The 19,178-nt window shown below is 46.9% G+C and overlaps 1 protein-coding gene across 1 annotated transcript in view; it reads left to right on the top strand.

The window, feature by feature from the left end:
• The first annotated feature begins 13,761 nt into the window (after positions 1–13,761).
• KCNA4 (potassium voltage-gated channel subfamily A member 4) overlaps positions 13,762–19,178 on the top strand; it is a 40,793-nt gene continuing 35,376 nt past the window's right edge. Inside the window, exon 1 of the mRNA XM_077460861.1 lies at positions 13,762–14,378. The gene's annotated coding sequence lies outside the window, so the exon portion shown is untranslated. The remainder of the gene's footprint in view (positions 14,379–19,178) is intronic.

Raw genomic sequence — 19,178 nt, 5'->3', positions numbered from 1 at the left:
TACAGTCTGCTGTTCTGTAAGGACCGCTATCGGTCCACAATAGATAGGGTTGACGTGCACCACTGCTGACCGCTGCCCTATACTGCAGCAGTCCTTCAGCGGTATAGGGACTGACGTACAGTCTGCTAATCACTAACACACAACCTGCTTGTTCCACAAAAGTTCTTATAAGGACTGGTAACTTGGTATAGGGTGCTACGGTACATAGGCTTGAGTGCGGTACAGTCTGCTGTTCTGTAAGGACCGCTATCGGTCCACAATAGATAGGGTTGACGTGCACCACTGCTGACCGCTGCCCTATACTGCAGCAGTCCTTCAGCGGTATAGGGACTGACGTACAGTCTGCTAAACACTAATACACAACCTGCTTGGTCCACAAAAGTTCTTATAAGGACTGGTAACTTGGTATAGGGTGCTACGGTACATAGGCTTGAGTGCGGTACAGTCTGCTGTTCTGTAAGGACCGCTATCGGTCCACAATAGATAGGGTTGACGTGCACCACTGCTGACCGCTGCCCTATACTGCAGCAGTCCTTCAGCGGTATAGGGACTGACGTACAGTCTGCTAATCACTAACACACAACCTGCTTGTTCCACAAAAGTTCTTATAAGGACTGGTAACTTGGTATAGGGTGCTACGGTACATAGGCTTGAGTGCGGTACAGTCTGCTGTTCTGTAAGGACCGCTATCGGTCCACAATAGATAGGGTTGACGTGCACCACTGCTGACCGCTGCCCTATACTGCAGCAGTCCTTCAGCGGTATAGGGACTGACGTACAGTCTGCTAAACACTAATACACAACCTGCTTGGTCCACAAAAGTTCTTATAAGGACTGGTAACTTGGTATAGGGTGCTACGGTACATAGGCTTGAGTGCGGTACAGTCTGCTGTTCTGTAAGGACCGCTATCGGTCCACAATAGATAGGGTTGACGTGCACCACTGCTGACCGCTCACCTATACTGCAGCAGTCCTTCAGCGGTATAGGGACTGACGTACAGTCTGCTAATCACTAACACACAACCTGCTTGTTCCACAAAAGTTCTTATAAGGACTGGTAACTTGGTATAGGGTGCTACGGTACATAGGCTTGAGTGCGGTACAGTCTGCTGTTCTGTAAGGACCGCTATCGGTCCACAATAGATAGGGTTGACGTGCACCACTGCTGACCGCTGCCCTATACTGCAGCAGTCCTTCAGCGGTATAGGGACTGACGTACAGTCTGCTAATCACTAACACACAACCTGCTTGTTCCACAAAAGTTCTTATAAGGACTGGTAACTTGGTATAGGGTGCTACGGTACATAGGCTTGAGTGCGGTACAGTCTGCTGTTCTGTAAGGACCGCTATCGGTCCACAATAGATAGGGTTGACGTGCACCACTGCTGACCGCTGCCCTATACTGCAGCAGTCCTTCAGCGGTATAGGGACTGACGTACAGTCTGCTAAACACTAATACACAACCTGCTTGGTCCACAAAAGTTCTTATAAGGACTGGTAACTTGGTATAGGGTGCTACGGTACATAGGCTTGAGTGCGGTACAGTCTGCTGTTCTGTAAGGACCGCTATCGGTCCACAATAGATAGGGTTGACGTGCACCACTGCTGACCGCTCACCTATACTGCAGCAGTCCTTCAGCGGTATAGGGACTGACGTACAGTCTGCTAATCACTAACACACAACCTGCTTGTTCCACAAAAGTTCTTATAAGGACTGGTAACTTGGTATAGGGTGCTACGGTACATAGGCTTGAGTGCGGTACAGTCTGCTGTTCTGTAAGGACCGCTATCGGTCCACAATAGATAGGGTTGACGTGCACCACTGCTGACCGCTCACCTATACTGCAGCAGTCCTTCAGCGGTATAGGGACTGACGTACAGTCTGCTAATCACTAACACACAACCTGCTTGTTCCACAAAAGTTCTTATAAGGACTGGTAACTTGGTATAGGGTGCTACGGTACATAGGCTTGAGTGCGGTACAGTCTGCTGTTCTGTAAGGACCGCTATCGGTCCACAATAGATAGGGTTGACGTGCACCACTGCTGACCGCTGCCCTATACTGCAGCAGTCCTTCAGCGGTATAGGGACTGACGTACAGTCTGCTAAACACTAATACACAACCTGCTTGGTCCACAAAAGTTCTTATAAGGACTGGTAACTTGGTATAGGGTGCTACGGTACATAGGCTTGAGTGCGGTACAGTCTGCTGTTCTGTAAGGACCGCTATCGGTCCACAATAGATAGGGTTGACGTGCACCACTGCTGACCGCTGCCCTATACTGCAGCAGTCCTTCAGCGGTATAGGGACTGACGTACAGTCTGCTAAACACTAATACACAACCTGCTTGGTCCACAAAAGTTCTTATAAGGACTGGTAACTTGGTATAGGGTGCTACGGTACATAGGCTTGAGTGCGGTACAGTCTGCTGTTCTGTAAGGACCGCTATAGGTCCACAATAGATAGGGTTGACGTGCACCACTGCTGACCGCTCACCTATACTGCAGCAGTCCTTCAGCGGTATAGGGACTAAGAGTTTTGTCACAGGGTCATTTAAAAAATGACATGCAGAGGAAGAGGCAGGCCCTTCCGCAGGGGTGGTAGGGGTAGGGCAGGAGCAACAGGCTTGAGCCAAAGTGGGAAGTTGCAGAAGGTGCGTTCAATTACTTTAAAGGATGCACCAGACTTGGTTGAGTGGCTCGCTCAGCCTTACTCTTCTGCACCCTCCTCATCCTCTCGATCTGCACCCTCTTCTTCACTCTCTGCTATGTGCACCCCCAAAGACACTACCACCAACAACACGACCACCACCACCACCACCACATACCTTCCGCTTGAGTCACTGGAATTATTTTCCGATCCATATCAAGAGGACATTTCTGATGCGCAGCCACTCTTGGTATTGGATCAGGAAGAGGAGGTAGCAACAAGCGCTACTCAGCAGTCTGACGCCAGTACCCAGATCAGCCCAAGGAGGAGGTTGGTCCCCGGTGTTGCTGCCTACTCTACTTATAGCGGTGGGGAAGGTGACGTTGATGATGACGTGTCTAGTGATGTCACGTGGGTGCCCACAAGAGAGGAAGAGGAGGGGAGTTCAGAGGGAGATATGGACCAGCAGATAGGGAGGAGAAGCAGCAATGACTTACATTGCACAGCAGGGACAAAGCAGACTGCAAATGTATCAGGAGCGAGTCATCGACCATGTACGGTCACATCTGGCGCTCCCAGGACACCGGCACATGGCTCCGCAGTGTGGGCTTTTTTTAACGTGTCCGCTGCTGACAATAGCGTTGCCATCTGCAATCTTTGCAGTCAACGCGTTAGTCGCGGTAAGCCCAATACTCACCTAGGGACGACCGCCTTAAGAAGGCACATGAGCAGCCATCACCGAGCCCAGTGGGAGCAACGGAACACACAAAGCCACACTGCAGGCTCTCACCGTCCAGCCTCGTCTTCTACTTCTCCTTCTCCTCTCTCCTCACAATTGTCCTCCACTCCACCTTCCATCACGCCAAGCTCACATTTTTCTGCAAAAAGGCAGGCTTCCGTGGGCCTAATGTTTGAGCGTAAAAAAATGATGACGCCGGATAACCCTCTTGCCCAACGGTTGGCGGCTGGCTTGTCAGAACTCATAGCCCGCCAACTACTGCCATATAAACTGGTGGACTCGGAGGCCTTTCGCAAATTTGTGGCCATTGGAACACCACAATGGAAGGTCCCAGGAAGGAAGTATTTCTCAGAGAAGGGCATCCCAGAGCTATATGGCCATGTTCAGCGGCAAGTGAATGTATCTCTGGCACACAGTGTCGGTGCCAAGATACATCTGACCACAGACACGTGGTCTAGCAAACACGGGCAGGGAAGGTATATCAGTTTTACTGCCCACTGGGTGAACCTTCTGACGGCCGTCAAGCATGTAACCCGTGGCACCCGTGTAGATTTGGTTTTACCGCCACGGATTGCATGCAGGCCTGACTCTTCTTCTCCTCCTCCTACTCCATCCTCCTCCCTCTCCTCCTCAGCTGCCTCCTCCTTTTCCGCTGCTAGCGTCTCTTCCACTGCACCGCCCAAGCTCCCCAGAACCTATTCCACATGCCAGGTGAGACGTTGCCATGCCGTGCTGCGTCTGTTGTGCCTGGAAGCAAAGAGCCACACTGGCCCGGCACTCCTTTCAGCTTTGCGTTCACAGGCAGATGAGTGGCTAACACCGCTCAATTTGACAGTTGGTAAAGTGGTGTGTGACAACGGTGCCAATCTGCTTAGCGCATTGAAACAGGGCAAAATCACGCACGTGCCGTGCATGGCACACGTCTTAAACTTGGTCGTGCAGCGATTCCTTGTCAAATACCCTGGGGTCCAGGACATCTTGCGGCAGGCAAGGAAAATCTCGGCCCATTTCAGAAGATCTTACACGGCCATGGCTCGCCTTGCTGACATTCAGCGGCGACACCATCTGCCGGTCAGACGTCTTATTTGCGATTGCCCGACGCGATGGAACTCAACCTTCTATATGCTTGATAGGCTGCTCCAGCAGAAACGTGCAGTTAACGTCTACCTGTATGAACTCTGCGAAAGAAACGGTTCTGGGGAGCTGGGTTTTTTTTCACCGCGCCAGTGGCTGCTCATGCGCGACACATGCAGACTTCTGCGGCCATTTGAGGAGATCACCAAACTGGTCAGTCGCAGCCATGGCGCCATCAGTGACATGGTACCTTATGCCTTCTTTCTGGAGCGTGCATTGCGTCGTGTCATTGATCAGGCTGTGGAGGAGCAGGAGCGGGAAGATGAGGAAGTCGCAATGCTGGATGAATTCCCAGGGGGGGCTACTCTATCTGAGACAAGTCAACAACAGGAGTCTGATGAGGAGTCAGAGGAGGATGGTGCCGGGGCGGATGAGCAGGAGCAAGAAGAGCATGCTTTAAACCTTTCTGGGATCCCTGTTGTGCGAGGATGGGGAGAGGAGAATGAAGAGGACGACATTATCCTGGATGATGAGCAGGAGCCAGGCCACCACACCGCTTCCACTTTAGTGCAAATGGGGGCCTTCATGCTCCAGTGTTTTAATAGGGACCCCCGTATAAAAAGCATGAGGGTCAAGGACCAGTACTGGGTGGCAACGTACTTAGACCCCCGGTACAAACACAAAATGGCGGAAATGTTACCGCCGTCGCAGAGGGCTGTCAGAATGCAGCACTTCCAGGCCTTGCTTCGAGAAATGCTGCATTCTGCTTTTGCGTGCGCTGGCAGAGGAGCAATTCCCACTCCCAGAGAAGGATTTGCGGGTACCAATCCAACAGCGCCTGCAAGAAGAGGCCGGTTTGAAGATGTGTTGGTGACTTCGGATATGAGGTCATTCTTTCAGCCGACCCATCGACAGGTGTCATCCGGATCCAGCATCAGGGAACGCCTAGACCGTCAGGTGTCCGACTACATTGGGTTAACGGCCGATGTGGACGCTCTGAGGAGTGATGAACCCCTAGACTACTGGGTGGGCAGGCTTGACCTCTGGCCAGAGCTTGCCCAATTTGCAATCGAACTGTTGGCTTGCCCCTCATCCAGTGTCCTGTCCGAAAGGACGTTCAGCGCAGCAGGGGGGATTGTGACCGATAAGCGTACTCGCCTAGCTCACCACAGTGTTAACTACCTCACATTTCTAAAAATGAATGAGGCATGGATCTCGGAGGAATTCAACACATGTGATCAGTAGACCATGTATATGTCTATAAACAATTTTTGGAATCAAGCACACAGACCTTCTTAATTCATTTGGCTCACTTCCCTGACCCAAAAAAGCACACCGTACTATATGCCCCTACCCTCCTCTTTGAAGAGGTTGAGCGGTGTCATATTTCTACTGGGGCTGCTTATTATGAGGGGTTCCCACCATCCCTGTGCTGTGCTGACTTCCTCCTGGGTGTTCTTATTATGAGGGGCTCCCACCATCCCTGTGCTGTGCTGACTTCCTCCTGGGGGTTCTTATTATGAGGGGATCACACCATCCCTGTGCTGTGCTGACTTCCTCCTGGGGCTGCTTACGGTGCTGCTGTCAGCGCTGTATGTCACGGAGCTGCTGTCAGCGCTGTATGTCACGGAGCTGCTGTCAGCGCTGTATGTCACGGAGCTGCTGTCAGCGCTGTATGTCACGGAGCTGCTGTCAGCGCTGTATGTCACGGAGCTGCTGTCAGCGCTGTATGTCACGGAGCTGCTGTCAGCGCTGTATGTCACGGAGCTGCTGTCAGCGCTGTATGTCACGGAGCTGCTGTCAGCGCTGTATGTCACGGAGCTGCTGTCAGCGCTGTATGTCACGGAGCTGCTGTCAGCGCTGTATGTCACGGAGCTGCTGTCAGCGCTGTATGTCACGGTGCTGCTGTCAGCGCTGTATGTCACGGAGCTGCTGTCAGCGCTGTATGTCACGGAGCTGCTGTCAGTGCTGTATGTCACGGAGCTGCTGTCAGCGCTGTATGTCACGGAGCTGCTGTCAGCGCTGTATGTCACGGAGCTGCTGTCAGCGCTGTATGTCACGGTGCTGCTGTCAGCGCTGTATGTCACGGAGCTGCTGTCAGCGCTGTATGTCACGGAGCTGCTGTCAGCGCTGTATGTCACGGAGCTGCTGTCAGCGCTGTATGTCACGGAGCTGCTGTCAGCGCTGTATGTCACGGAGCTGCTGTCAGCGCTGTATGTCACGGTGCTGATGTCAGTGCTCTGTATTACGGTGCTGCTGTCAGTGCTCTGTATCTCCTGCACCCTCTTGTTTGCCTACCCTGGTCCCTGACCTTCCCTCTCCTCCATTGCCTTCATTAGCTCCATAGTCCTGAATTGTCAGAACAATTTCCCAAATAAAAAAAAAATGCTTGTAGTTATCGATCCCAAATTCACCTCATACATGTATTATGCTATTGTCCAGGTGGTGGGACTACGTGCTACCCCCTAATAATTACCCCGTGGCCGCAAATTCGACCTAAAGGTTTGCGAAATTCGCCTCCCATTGAAGTCAATGGAGCCCGCGGCGAACGGTCGTTTTCGCGAACGTTTGTGTCCGTTCGCGTTTCGCGTTCGCGAAACGTCCCGTCGGAAGTTCGTCCATCACTAATCATTTGTATGCCTGGTAATGCACTATAGCAAACTTCATTTCTTACATATTGGAATACTTGTCATTGCAGTTGCATCTGATCTAGCAGTGATCATCTGCTATACAGCCGCACTTTTTGTCCAAAGCGTTGAGTATTAACCCTCAGGGTTCAGTCTGGCAGAGGTGGTGGTTGCCGTGTGAATAGGCATGTATGGCCTTTTTTCTATGTAATGCCTCTGGCTCTAGTAAGTAGCTGGTGTGCTTATCTGTTTGATGGAGGTGCACTGAAGTCAATGAAAAGAGCCAGTGGTGGATTCACACACTTTCTGCTACTCACGGAGGATATTTTTGATGGATGTTTTATTATGAAATTTTAATTTTCTTTTGATTGTTAGTTATTGCACTGGCACTTTAGAGCACTAACAATGATAATGCCCTGTAGCACTTTTGAGTTTTGAGCTACCATGTACTTTTTTTTTTTGCATTGTTAAACCTTAATGAAATACACATACACACATAGGCACCCACACTTTTATAAATTAATGTAATAGAACCATTAACCACTTCAGCTCCGGACCAATAAACACCTTAAGGACCAGAGGTCTTTTTGCAATTTCGCACTGCGCTGCTTTAACTGGTAATTGCGTGGTCATGCAATATTGCACCCAAACGAAATTTGCGTCCTTTTCTTCCCACAAATAGAGCTTTCTTTTGATGGTATTTGATTGCCTCTGCGATTTTTTTTTTGCGATATAAATGGAAAAAGAGCGAAAATTTTGAAAAAAAAAGATATTTTCTTCTTTTTGTTATAAGAAAAATCGAATAAACTAAATTTTAGTCATACATTGAGGGCAAAATTTATTCAGCCACATGTCTTTAGTAAAAAAAATGTCAATAAGCGTATATTTTTTGGTTTGCGCAAAAGTTATAGCGTCTACAAACTAGAGTACATTTTCTGGAATTTACACAGCTTTTAATTTATGACTGCCGATCTCATTTCTTGAGGTGCTAAAATGGCAGGGCAGTACAAATCCCCCCCAAATGACCCCATTTTGGAAAGTAGACACCCCAAGGAAATTGCTGATGGGTATGTTGAGCCCATTGAATATTTATTTTTTTTGTCCTAAGGGATTGAATAATGACAAAAAAAAAAAAATTTTTTTACAAAAAGTTGTCACTAAATGATATATTGCTCACACATGCCATGGTTATATGTGGAATTGCACCCCAAAATATATTCCGCTACTTCTCCCGAGTATGGGGATACCACGTGTGTGGGACTTTTTGGGAGTCTAGTCGCGCACGGCACCCCGAAAACCAATCACCACCTTCAGGATTTCTAAGGGTGCAAATTTTTGATTTAACTCCTCACTACCTATCACAGTTTCGAAGGCCATAAAATGCCAAAATAGCACAAAACCCCCCAAAATGACCCCATTTTGGAAAGTAGACACCCCAAGCTATTTACTGAGAGGCATGTTGAGTCCATGGAATATTTTATATTTTGCCACAAGTTGCGGGAATATTACAAACTTTTTTTTTTTTTGCACCAAGTTGTCACTAAATGATATATTGCTCACACATGCTATGGGCATATGTGAAATGACACCCCAAAATACATTCTGCTGCTTCTCCCGAGTACGGGGATACCACATGTGTGGGACTTTTTGGGAGTCTAGTCGCGCACGGCACCCCGAAAACCAATCACCACCTTCAGGATTTCTAAGGGTGCAAATTTTTGATTTAACTCCTCACTACCTATCACAGTTTCGAAGGCCATAAAATGCCAAAATAGCACAAAACCCCCCCAAATGACCCCATTTTGGAAAGTAGACACCCCAAGCTATTTACTGAGAGGCATGTTGAGTCCATGGAATATTTTATATTTTGCCAAAAGTTGCGGGAATATTACAAACTTTTTTTTTTTTTTGCACAAAGTTGTCACTAAATGATATATTGCTCACACATGCTATGGGCAGAAGTCAAATTACACCCCTAAATAAATTCTGCTGCTTCTCCCGAGTATGGGGATACCACATGTGGGGGACTTTTTGGGAGCCTAGCCACGTACGGGACCCCGAAAACCAAACACTGCCTTCCGGATTTGAATATAAAATGCTATAAAAAACAAACTAACCAGAGTCACCCGTAACACGTATACGGTGATCAGTGGTGAAAGGGTTAACTAGGGGCAATCAGGGGGTTCAAATTTTTATTAGGTATTATATGGGGGTCCCTGGCGCTATATAAAAACCTGACGGGGAACCTAAATAACTAACTGGCTAACCAGCGTCACCAGTGACACTTATACTGTGATCGCTGGTGAAAGGGGGTGAAAGGGTTAACTAGCAGCAATCAGGGGGTTAAAACCATTATTGGGTAGTATATCGGGGTACCTAGCGCTATAAAAACCTGGCGGTGAACCTAAAAAAATAACTAGCTACCTAGCGACACTAGCGACACTGATGCAGCGTTCAGAAAAATTATCGCTTAGTGACACTGGCAAAAGGGGGTGAAAGGGTTAACTAGCGGAAATCAGGGGGTTAAAACCATTATTGGGTAGTATATCGGGGTACCTAGCGCTATAAAAACCTGGCGGTGAACCTAAAAAAATAACTAGCTACCTAGCGACTGTAGCGACACTAATGCAGCGATCAGAAAAACGATCGCTTAGTGACACTGGGAAAAGGGGGTGAAAGGGTTAACTCGCGGCAATCTGGGGGTTAAAACCATTATTGGGTAGTATATCGGGGTACCTAGCGATATAAAAACCTGGCGGTGAACCTAAAAAAATAACTAGCTACCTAGCGACACATGCAGCTTAGTGACACTGGCAAAAGGGGGTGAAAGGGTTAACTCTAGGGGCAATCAGGGGGTTAAATCTTTATTGGGGGGTGATAGGGGGCTACCCTGGACCTAACACTAACTGTCCTGACAGTTTTTACTGTCACAACTGACACTGAATGCATTGATCAGTAAAGAAATGATCAATGCAATCAGTGACACTGTGACTGGGGGGGGAGGGGGGGCGGGGGGGGGGATCGGGGGGCGATCGGGGGGGGGATCGGGGGGGGTTTGTGTGCCTGTGTGTACCTACATGTCAGTGTAGTGTTGGTGCACACTTACTTTTACTCTTCTCCTCGTAGTCCGGTCAAAAAGACCGCCCCGAGGAGAATGACATCACTTCCTCCTTCCTGTGTAAACAATACACAGGGGAGGAAGCTTCTCATTGGCCAGGAGCGATCCAGAGGGGGTGGCCGAAAACCAACGGCCATCCCCTAATCACGGAGCGCTCCTGGACCGAATCGGACCGCCGTAAACAGCGGGAGGGGGTCCGATCGGACCCCCCACCCGCTGGAAGGCAATCACGTAGATGTACGTGATTGTGCCTGCCTGTGCCATTGTGCTGACGTACAATGGCAATACGGCGGTCCTTAAGTGGTTAACAAATGGACTAATACATGTTAAATAAAACCAATTTTGGTTTTATTTAACATTTATTAATCACATATGTTTACGGTTCTATTACATTTATTTATAACAGTGTGGGTGTCTACGTGTGTGTGTGTATATATATATATATATATATATACACACACACACACATGCACGTGTGTTTGAGCTTTGGGGTGCACACCCTAATACAGTAGGCTGTGCACACTTTCTGCATAGCTTCCAACTGTCCCTGATTTTGAGAGACGGTCCCTGATTTGGAGCAATGTTCCTCTTTCCTCCTCATTTGTCCCTCATTTTGGTCTGAGCTATATAGATGTATATAAAATACACTTTTTATCTTTCAGAAAGTGTTTCCTGGTGCTAAACCTTTCATCCAATTTCTAAATTGCTGCATTTTTAAATTTCAGAAGCCAATATAAAGGAATAGTAGTGGTAAAAAAAAAAAAAAGCACTTGTGGGTTTAACTAATAGTTTGTCTAATTCAAAGTCCAATCACAGCTGGTCCCATGTAAACAAGGAAGTGCCGGTATTCAGCTCTCCTTGCCTCACACTGTCAGAGTGTGAGGAGAGGAGAGCCAATCAGCGGCATCTCTTCACAGGGGGACATGTAGAAATGTAATTTAGGGCACTGATCATCAGTGCCCTGATTACAATAAATAAATACAGTTTCACAAACAGTGCCCACCATTGCCCACCAATGCCAGCATACAGTGCCCACCAGTGGCAACAATCAGTGCCCACCACTGGCCACAAGTGCCACCAATCAGTGCCCATTAGCCATGCCAGTCAGTGCTAGCAATCAGTGCCGCCCGTCAATGCTCATCACTGCTATCCATCAATGGCCATCAGTATCACCCATCAGTGCCACCCATCAATGTCCATCAGTGCCCATATGTACCACCTATCTGTGCCGCCATCCATGCCCACCAGTGCCACCTATCAGTGCCTGCCACTGCCGCCTATGAGTGCCCACCAGTGCCACCTATTAGTGCCCATCAATGCCACCTAACAGTGCCCATCAGTGCCGCCAAACAGTACCCATCAGTACCACATATCAGAGCCACCTATCAGTGCCCATAAGTGTGGCATATTAGTGCCTCCTCATCAGTGCCACCTCATCAGTGCCCATAAGTGCCACCTCATCAATGCCCACCAGTTCAGCCTATCAGTGCCCATCGGTGCCGCCTCATCAGCGCACATCAGTGAAGGCAAAAAATTACTGACAGAAAAAAAATAAAAAACATTTATTTTTCAAAATTTTTGGTATTTTTTTGTAAAAAATTAAAAAAAAAACAGCAGTGATTAAACACCACCAAAAGAAAGTCTATTTGTGTGAAGAAAAAGATAACAAATTTGTTTGGTTACAGTGTAGCATGACCACGCAATTGTCATTCAAAGTGCGACAGTGTTGAAAAATGGCCTGGGCAGGAAGGGGGTGTAAGTGCCTGGTAGGGAAGTGGTTAAGGGAGCATAGTAGGGTGTGTGTTCTATGCCTACATACTTTTGCTAATAGGTGTCCCTTGTTCCTATCTCAAAAATTTGTGAAGTATGCGGACTGCACAGATGTGAATCAGCCCTAAGAGAGGGCAGTTGGGGAACAGTAAAGACATGGCTATACTGCTTATTTTGCACTACCCCACACCTGCAATTATAAACTATTCCCAGGGGTTTACATCTATTTTCAGAAATGTACACTGGATTTACTAAAACTGCAGAGTGCAAAATTTGGTGCAGCTCTACATAGAAACCAATCAGCTTCCCGTTTGTTTTTTTTTTTTGTCAAAGTTTAATTGAACAACCTGAAGTTAGAAGCTGATTGGCTAACATGCACAGCTGCACCAGATTCAGAGTGCTCCAGTTTTAGTAAATCTCCACCAATGTGTTTGTACAATACACTGGGGTTGATTTACTAAAGCTGGAGAGTGCAAAATCTGATGAAGCTCTGCATAGAAACCAATCAGCTTCCAGGTTTTATTGTCAAAGCTTAATCGAACAACCTGAAGTTAGAAGCTGATTGGCTACCACACACAGCTGCACCAGATTTTGCATTCTCCATTTTTCGTAAATCAACCTCATAGAGCCAGCATGGCAGGGTTGCCAACTGTCAATAAATTTATGAACAGTTTATAAAATCCATAATTTTTGCATCAGTCCATGAATGTCTTGACCTAGTACTCGGTGGTCGGCTTCGGCTGGCCTTGTAGGCTAGGTGGACCAAGCTGTACCCTATGTCCCTGTCAGGAGCCTTTCACCCCAGGGGATCAGCGAGAGGCCCATCCCTGGGGGAGGGGGGGGGGTGGACAAAGCACACCCTTAAGCGCTTCTTTTAGTGTGCACAAGTTTTTTGTGCACTTAAAGAGGAAGTAAACTCTGATGGGTTTACTTCCTCTTTGATTCCCTGCAAAGGTAAAGCATAATGGACTACTATGCATCGCATACTATCCCATTATGTGTCACTTACCTGACACAGGAGCCAGCGAAGTCACCGCTGTCCCCTGTAGTCTGGAGCATCCATCTTCTCGGTGGGTCTCGCTGCTCCGCCGCTGTCATTCGACGAAGCCGTGCTGACGTCACTCCCGCGCATGCGCACGGGAGCCGCCATTTGCGGCATCGATTGCCTGCGCGCCGCTGTCTACGGTGCCTGTGTTTTGGCAAATATCTCCTAAACCGTGTAGGTTTAGGAGATATTTATTGGACCTACAGGTAAGCCTTAATATAGGCTTACCTGTAGGTCAAAGTGGTTTGTAAGGGTTTACAACCACTTTAGCGGTTTTTGTTTTTCGTTTTCAGCATTGGACATTTATGGACAGATGCAAAAATGACAGATTTTACAAACTGTAAATTTATTGACAGTGGGCTACCTTGCAGCATGGTATATTTTTATTTAACCAGATATTTGAATGCCGTAAGATAATATTACATCCTTTAAAACTGAATCACTCTTGCTTAAAAATTTCAGCAGAGGCCACTTTATTAAACAGGTCATCATTCTCTTTTTTTTTTTTCTTTCCTCTCACAAGGCTGCCTTTCCTTCTTTTGGACTCTTGATTCACAGCAGCATCCCCTCCTGCAAAATGTTTTATTAGAGGGATATGCATAATTTAAATTTGAAATAGTTACTTCAATAATTAATATTTCTTTTTACAGCAAAAAGGGGGGAAGAGAGAATGTCAATGGCAGCTCCAGACAGAGGCGCAGTTCTGACTTGAGCCCACTAGAGGCCGACATGGAGCTTGCGAGCCCTGGGAATAAATCAGGCTGGGCTCACTCGTTTGTCCTTCAGTGGTACACAACACACAATTGGGAATTGGAGACTTCGTAGGGAGAACACAACACTTGCTCCTAGCACGGTCTGAATTCTGTGAAGCTTCTTTCATTTTTTTGGGGGCTGATCATTGGATTTTTTAATATATTTTTTTGTATGCCTTGGATCCTAGCAATTGCACTGCAAATCCACTGGATGCTGCTGAGGATCATCTTAGCCTGTAGATTGGTCCAGCTTGATACAAGAGAGGTTCAGACAGAGAGGCATTAAATGCTTGTTGAGGGAGAGAAATCTCTAAACAGTCATCATCCCCTTTTTGTCAATATGACAGTCAGCTGAGGACATGGGAAAACAAACAGAACAGGTGGACCAAAAGCAAAGCAGCAGCAGCAGCAAGACAAGCAAGCAGACCTGGGCTTTACAGTTCTTCTTCTCTGCCTTGTGTCCATCAACTCCTATTCATCATCAGACCTGTGTGCGAGATTAAATACAAATAAAAATAAACAATCTAATGCATAAGGAAGCATCACTCCCAACTACCCAGCATAGTGACCTCCCAGCCAACAGATGCCTACAAGAATGGAGCTGTAAGTACATGTTTTAGGGGGGAGGTGGAGAAAATCCAGATTAAAAAGGGGAGAAAATAATCTAAGCTTTTTTTTCTTGGTACATCACAATATCATTAGTCTGGGGATGCAGATCAGAAGAAGATAGTGATTTTTTTTAACCTTTGCATGGCTCTATTATTACATAATAAATACTCCAGATCTGTGGGGGGCTGGTGTGATGGGTTTGGATGTATTCTATTTATTCTGCTGCTTGGCCCTGTGTGACACTGAAGTGCTTGGGCTGATTCCTCTCCCAGAGCTGATCCCTCTCTCATAGATCCCTCTCTCCCAGAGCTGATCCCTCTCTCCCAGAGCTGATCCCTTTCTCATATATCCCTCTCTCCCAAAGCTGATCCCTCTCTCCCAGAGCTGATCCCTCTCTCCCAGAGCTGATCCCTCTCTCCCAGAGCTGATCCCTCTCCCAGAGCTGATCCCTCTCTCTTAGATCCCTCTCCCAGAGCTGATCCCTCTCTCCCAGATCCCTCTCTCCTAGATCCCTCTCTCCTAGATCCCGCTCCCAGAGCTGATCCCTCTCTCCCAGATCCCTCTCTCCTAGATCCCTCTCCCAGAGCTGATCCCTCTCTCCTAGATCCCTCTCTCCCAGATGCCTCTCTCCCAGAGCTGATCCCTCTCTCCTAGATCCCTCTCTCCCAGAGCAGATCCCTCTCTCACAGAACCCTCTCTCCTAGATCCCTCTCTCCCAGAGCTGATCCCTCTCTCCTCGATCCCTCTCCCAGAGCTGATCCCTCTCTCCTAGATCGCTCTCTCCCAGATCCCTCTTTCCCAGAGCTGACCCCTCTCTCCCAGATCCCTCTCCCCTAGATCCCTCTCTCCCAGAGCTGATCCCTCTCTCCCAGATCCCTCTTTCCCAGAGCTGATCCCTCTCTCCCAGATCCCTCTCCCCTAGATCCCTCTCTCCCAGAGCTGATCCCTCTCTCCCAGAACTCTCTCTCCTAGATCCCTCTCTCCCAGATCCCTCTTTCCCAGAGCTGATCCCTCTCTCCCAGATCCCTCTCCCCTAGATCCCTCTCTCCCAGAGCTGATCCCTCTCTCCCAGAACTCTCTCTCCTAGATCCCTCTCTCCCAGAACTCTCTCTCCTAGATCTTATCCCTCTCTCCCAGATCCCTCTCTCCCAAAGCTGATCCCTCTCTCCCAGAGCTGATCCCTCTCTCCCAGAGCTCTCTCTCCTAGATCCCTCTCTCCCAGAACTCTCTCTCCTAGATCTTATCCCTCTCTCCCAGATCCCTCTCTCCCAAAGCTGATCCCCCTCTCCCAGAGCTGATCCCTCTCTCCCAGAGCTGATCCCTCTCTCCTAGATCCCTCTCTCCCAGATCCCTCTTTCCCAGAGCTGATCCCTCTCTGCCAGAGCTGATCCCTCTCTCCTAGATCCCTTTCTCCCAGATACCTCTCTCCCATATCCCTCTTTCCCAGAGCTGATTCCTCTCTCCCAGATCCCTCTCTCCCAGACCCCTCTCTCCTAGATCCCTCTCTCCTAGATCCCACTCCCAGACCCCTCTCTCCTAGATCCCTCTCTCCTAGATCCCACTCCCAGATCCCTCTCTCCTAGATCCCTCTCTCCTAGATCCTTTTCTCCCAGAGCTGATCCCTCTCTCCTAGATCCCTCTCTCCCAGGGCTAATGCTGCTTTCACTAGTCCAGGCAAACCTGTAGATACTGCAGGAAGCAATCCTCCTCCGGATCGCACAGGCAGCGGCACACGGATTTCAAACGCAGCAGCAGGAAAGATGGATGTATTTCAATGAGCCTAGTGTACATCATTTATGGGGCTTTAATGTTTGTTTATGAAAAGTAAAGCATGCTGCATTTATTTCACATCTGAACTCACCTGAACGCACCAAGAAGGCATGAAAATATTGTTACCGAAACAAAAACCCCCCATAAAATGTGATGCAAATGCAAGACAAATAAATGTAAACACACATGCCTTGGATTGCACACAACATTGGGATTGTAGTGCAAACCAGCTGAGACGCAGACAAGCGTGGTTTTAGGGCCGGCTCGCACCATAGGAACGCAGTCCAGATTGGTTTCTGCATTCACGTTTTTGATGCGTTACGGTGCCATTTCCCCCTCTTTTTTTCTTCACCTTAAACGCGATACGGCGCACATGCAAGAAAAATGAATGTGTGTCAATGAGACACCATTGTGGGGCTTTTATGTGGATTTAAAATAAGTATAGACGTCTGCATTTTTCTATACATAAACAGATTGCATGTGAATGCACTGCAAATGCATGTGAATGCAACTAACAAAAAAAATGTAAATGGCTAAAAAACGCACCGCGGATGCATGTAAAAGTGCATTTTATTGCACACGCTGCGCTGTAAATGAGCTCTTAGGACTGGTTTATGCCACAAAAATGCACTCCAGATGCATTTTTACTTACTGTCCACGCCACAAAAACTCACTTTGGATGCGTTTCTGCAGGCGTGTTTTTCATGCGTTTTCAATGCACTCCAGTATGTTTTTCCCCCTATTGTTTTTCCCTTTTTTTTTTTTGCTGTAATGCAATCCAGCACATTTTTACCCGTCTTGTTTTATTTTTTTTTAAAGTTTCCTGTGTTTTTCTTTTTTGCTGTAATTATTATAATACAGGATTTATATAGCACCAACATTTTGCGCAGCGCTTTACAAAATATAACGCATTCCCATACATTTTTGATGCATGTAGTGTTCTGGTGCACTTTTGATGTATATTCCAATATTTTCCAGTGCGTTTTTCCTCCTCTTGTTCTTTCTTTTCCAAGATTTTCAGTTTTTTCTTCTGTAATGCAATCCAGTGTGTTTTTGATGGTTTTAGATGCGTTCCAGTGCATTTTTTATGTATTTTCAATCTGTTTCAGTGCATTATTCCAGTGCATTTTTCCACCTCTTGTTTTTTTTGTTTTTTTGCTGTAATGCGTTTCGGTGCATTTTTGATTTGTTTAGATGCACTCCAGTATGTTTTTAATGCATTTTTCCATGTTCCAGTACAGTTCAGTGCAGAATAAAACTGATGTGAACTATGCCATTGGAATACATATAACCTATTGCCCATGCTTTTTTGATGCAGGAAAAAAACGCACTAGACTGCGTATGGTGTAAACCGGCTCTTACACTAAATGCAGTCGAATGCATTTTAAAATGTAGTAGGAATGCACATGCAAGTAAAATGTATGTGTCAATGAGCCTAGTTGATGTCATTTGTGGCACTTTTCGGTGCATTTAAAGAAAGAACGGCATGTTGCATGTAAAGGCATCTGAAAGAATGTGAACGCATCAGATGCACGTAGTAAGAATTTAAAAAAAAATTGTAAATCCAAGCAAATTGACTGCAAATGCGACAAAAATGCAACGCCATGATAAACGCTTTGCGCCAGATGCATTTTTAAACACAGTAGGAATTCATGTGCAAGAAAAATGAGTGCATATCAATGGGCCTAATGTTCATAATTTATGGTGATTTCCTGTGTGTTTAAAAAAGTATAGCATGCTGGATTTTTTGGGAATGAATGTGAATGCACCGCAAACCAGGGGCGGCTCCAGGCCAAAAAAGTTGGGTGTGCTGTGCAAGTGCTGTAAGAAAAATAGAGGGTGATGTGGCGCACGAAGCAAAATGTGTGTTTGTGGGCGTGGCCAAAATATGGGTGTGGCTAAATGGGTGTGGCCAAATGTCAGCAATTCTTCCCGATCTACTGTATAGCTTGTAGTGTGCCACCTTTCCCTCTTTGTATAGCTAAAAAGAGCCTGGAGGTACACTGAAGAGATTGTGAAGTAAAATAAGCTCAATTGAGGCCAATTCTAGCCCCCAGTATATGTCAGGGCCAGCAATAACCTCAAGTCAGTGGGAAGTAGTTAAGTATTAAAATTCAACAGCCACAAAGAAGCCAGAGAGCCATCTAAAGACTCAGTCACACAATTATATCATGCCATGCAGTTGGGCACGTTGTCCCATACCCCAAAAAACTACAAAAGGTAAAAGTAAAAAGGTAAATTATCACCACAATGTACACCATAATAATTCAAAGAAAGCAGTAAAAGCATAAAAACTATCAATAAATATATAAATTAAACATGTGATAAAAACGATAAAAGTGTAATCTTTGCATACATATAAAGTACAACACAAGTGACCCCTATAAGAATTTCACATCAACAAAGTTCATTAGCACTGTCTGCAAGCAGATTGAATCCTCTGCAAGCTATTAGCAGCTACTTCCGTGCACCATCACCCACTGGGTGAGAACTCACCAGAGGGTAAGGTAAGGTAGTGCAGTATCATGTTATGTGGCACAGTGCATTTTTGAAAACGATTTTTTGCGCAGTCATATGCGATTTGCAGCCATTCAAATAATAGGCTGCAGAATCGCACCACACTGAATTGCACAGAAACCTGGAGCAAGCTCCTCTGAAAACTGATTTACGTGCATTTTGCTTTTCAGAGGTGTATAGCGGGTGGTGAGGAGGCGATATGTTACTTCTTCACCGCCTGGTTTAAACCTACAGTGGTTGTACTACCAAACTGCAATTGCCTGCATTGTATGGCAGTTATAACTTTGAGGCTGGGTTCACACTGCTGCGGTGATGAGATCGGATGTGATTCGCACCGCACTGCAAATCACATCCGATCTCTGTGCGATGCGAGTTCAGCCATACAGATCGTATGGCTGAATTCGCATCGCATCCAGCCCAAACTCGCACAGGACCCTTTTTTTTTTGGTCCGCAGCAGAATCGGATCGCATGGGTGTTCACACCATGCGATCCGATTCCTGTCCGAG

The sequence above is a fragment of the Lithobates pipiens genome, unplaced genomic scaffold (assembly GCF_037356315.1).
Source record: "Lithobates pipiens isolate NorthernLeopardFrog02 unplaced genomic scaffold, aLitPip1_a1.2 Scaffold_10, whole genome shotgun sequence".
In the NCBI taxonomy this organism is placed as follows: domain Eukaryota; kingdom Metazoa; phylum Chordata; class Amphibia; order Anura; family Ranidae; genus Lithobates; species Lithobates pipiens.
Note: the sequence above shows the minus strand (reverse complement) of the source record. Positions and strands in the feature narration are given on the sequence as shown.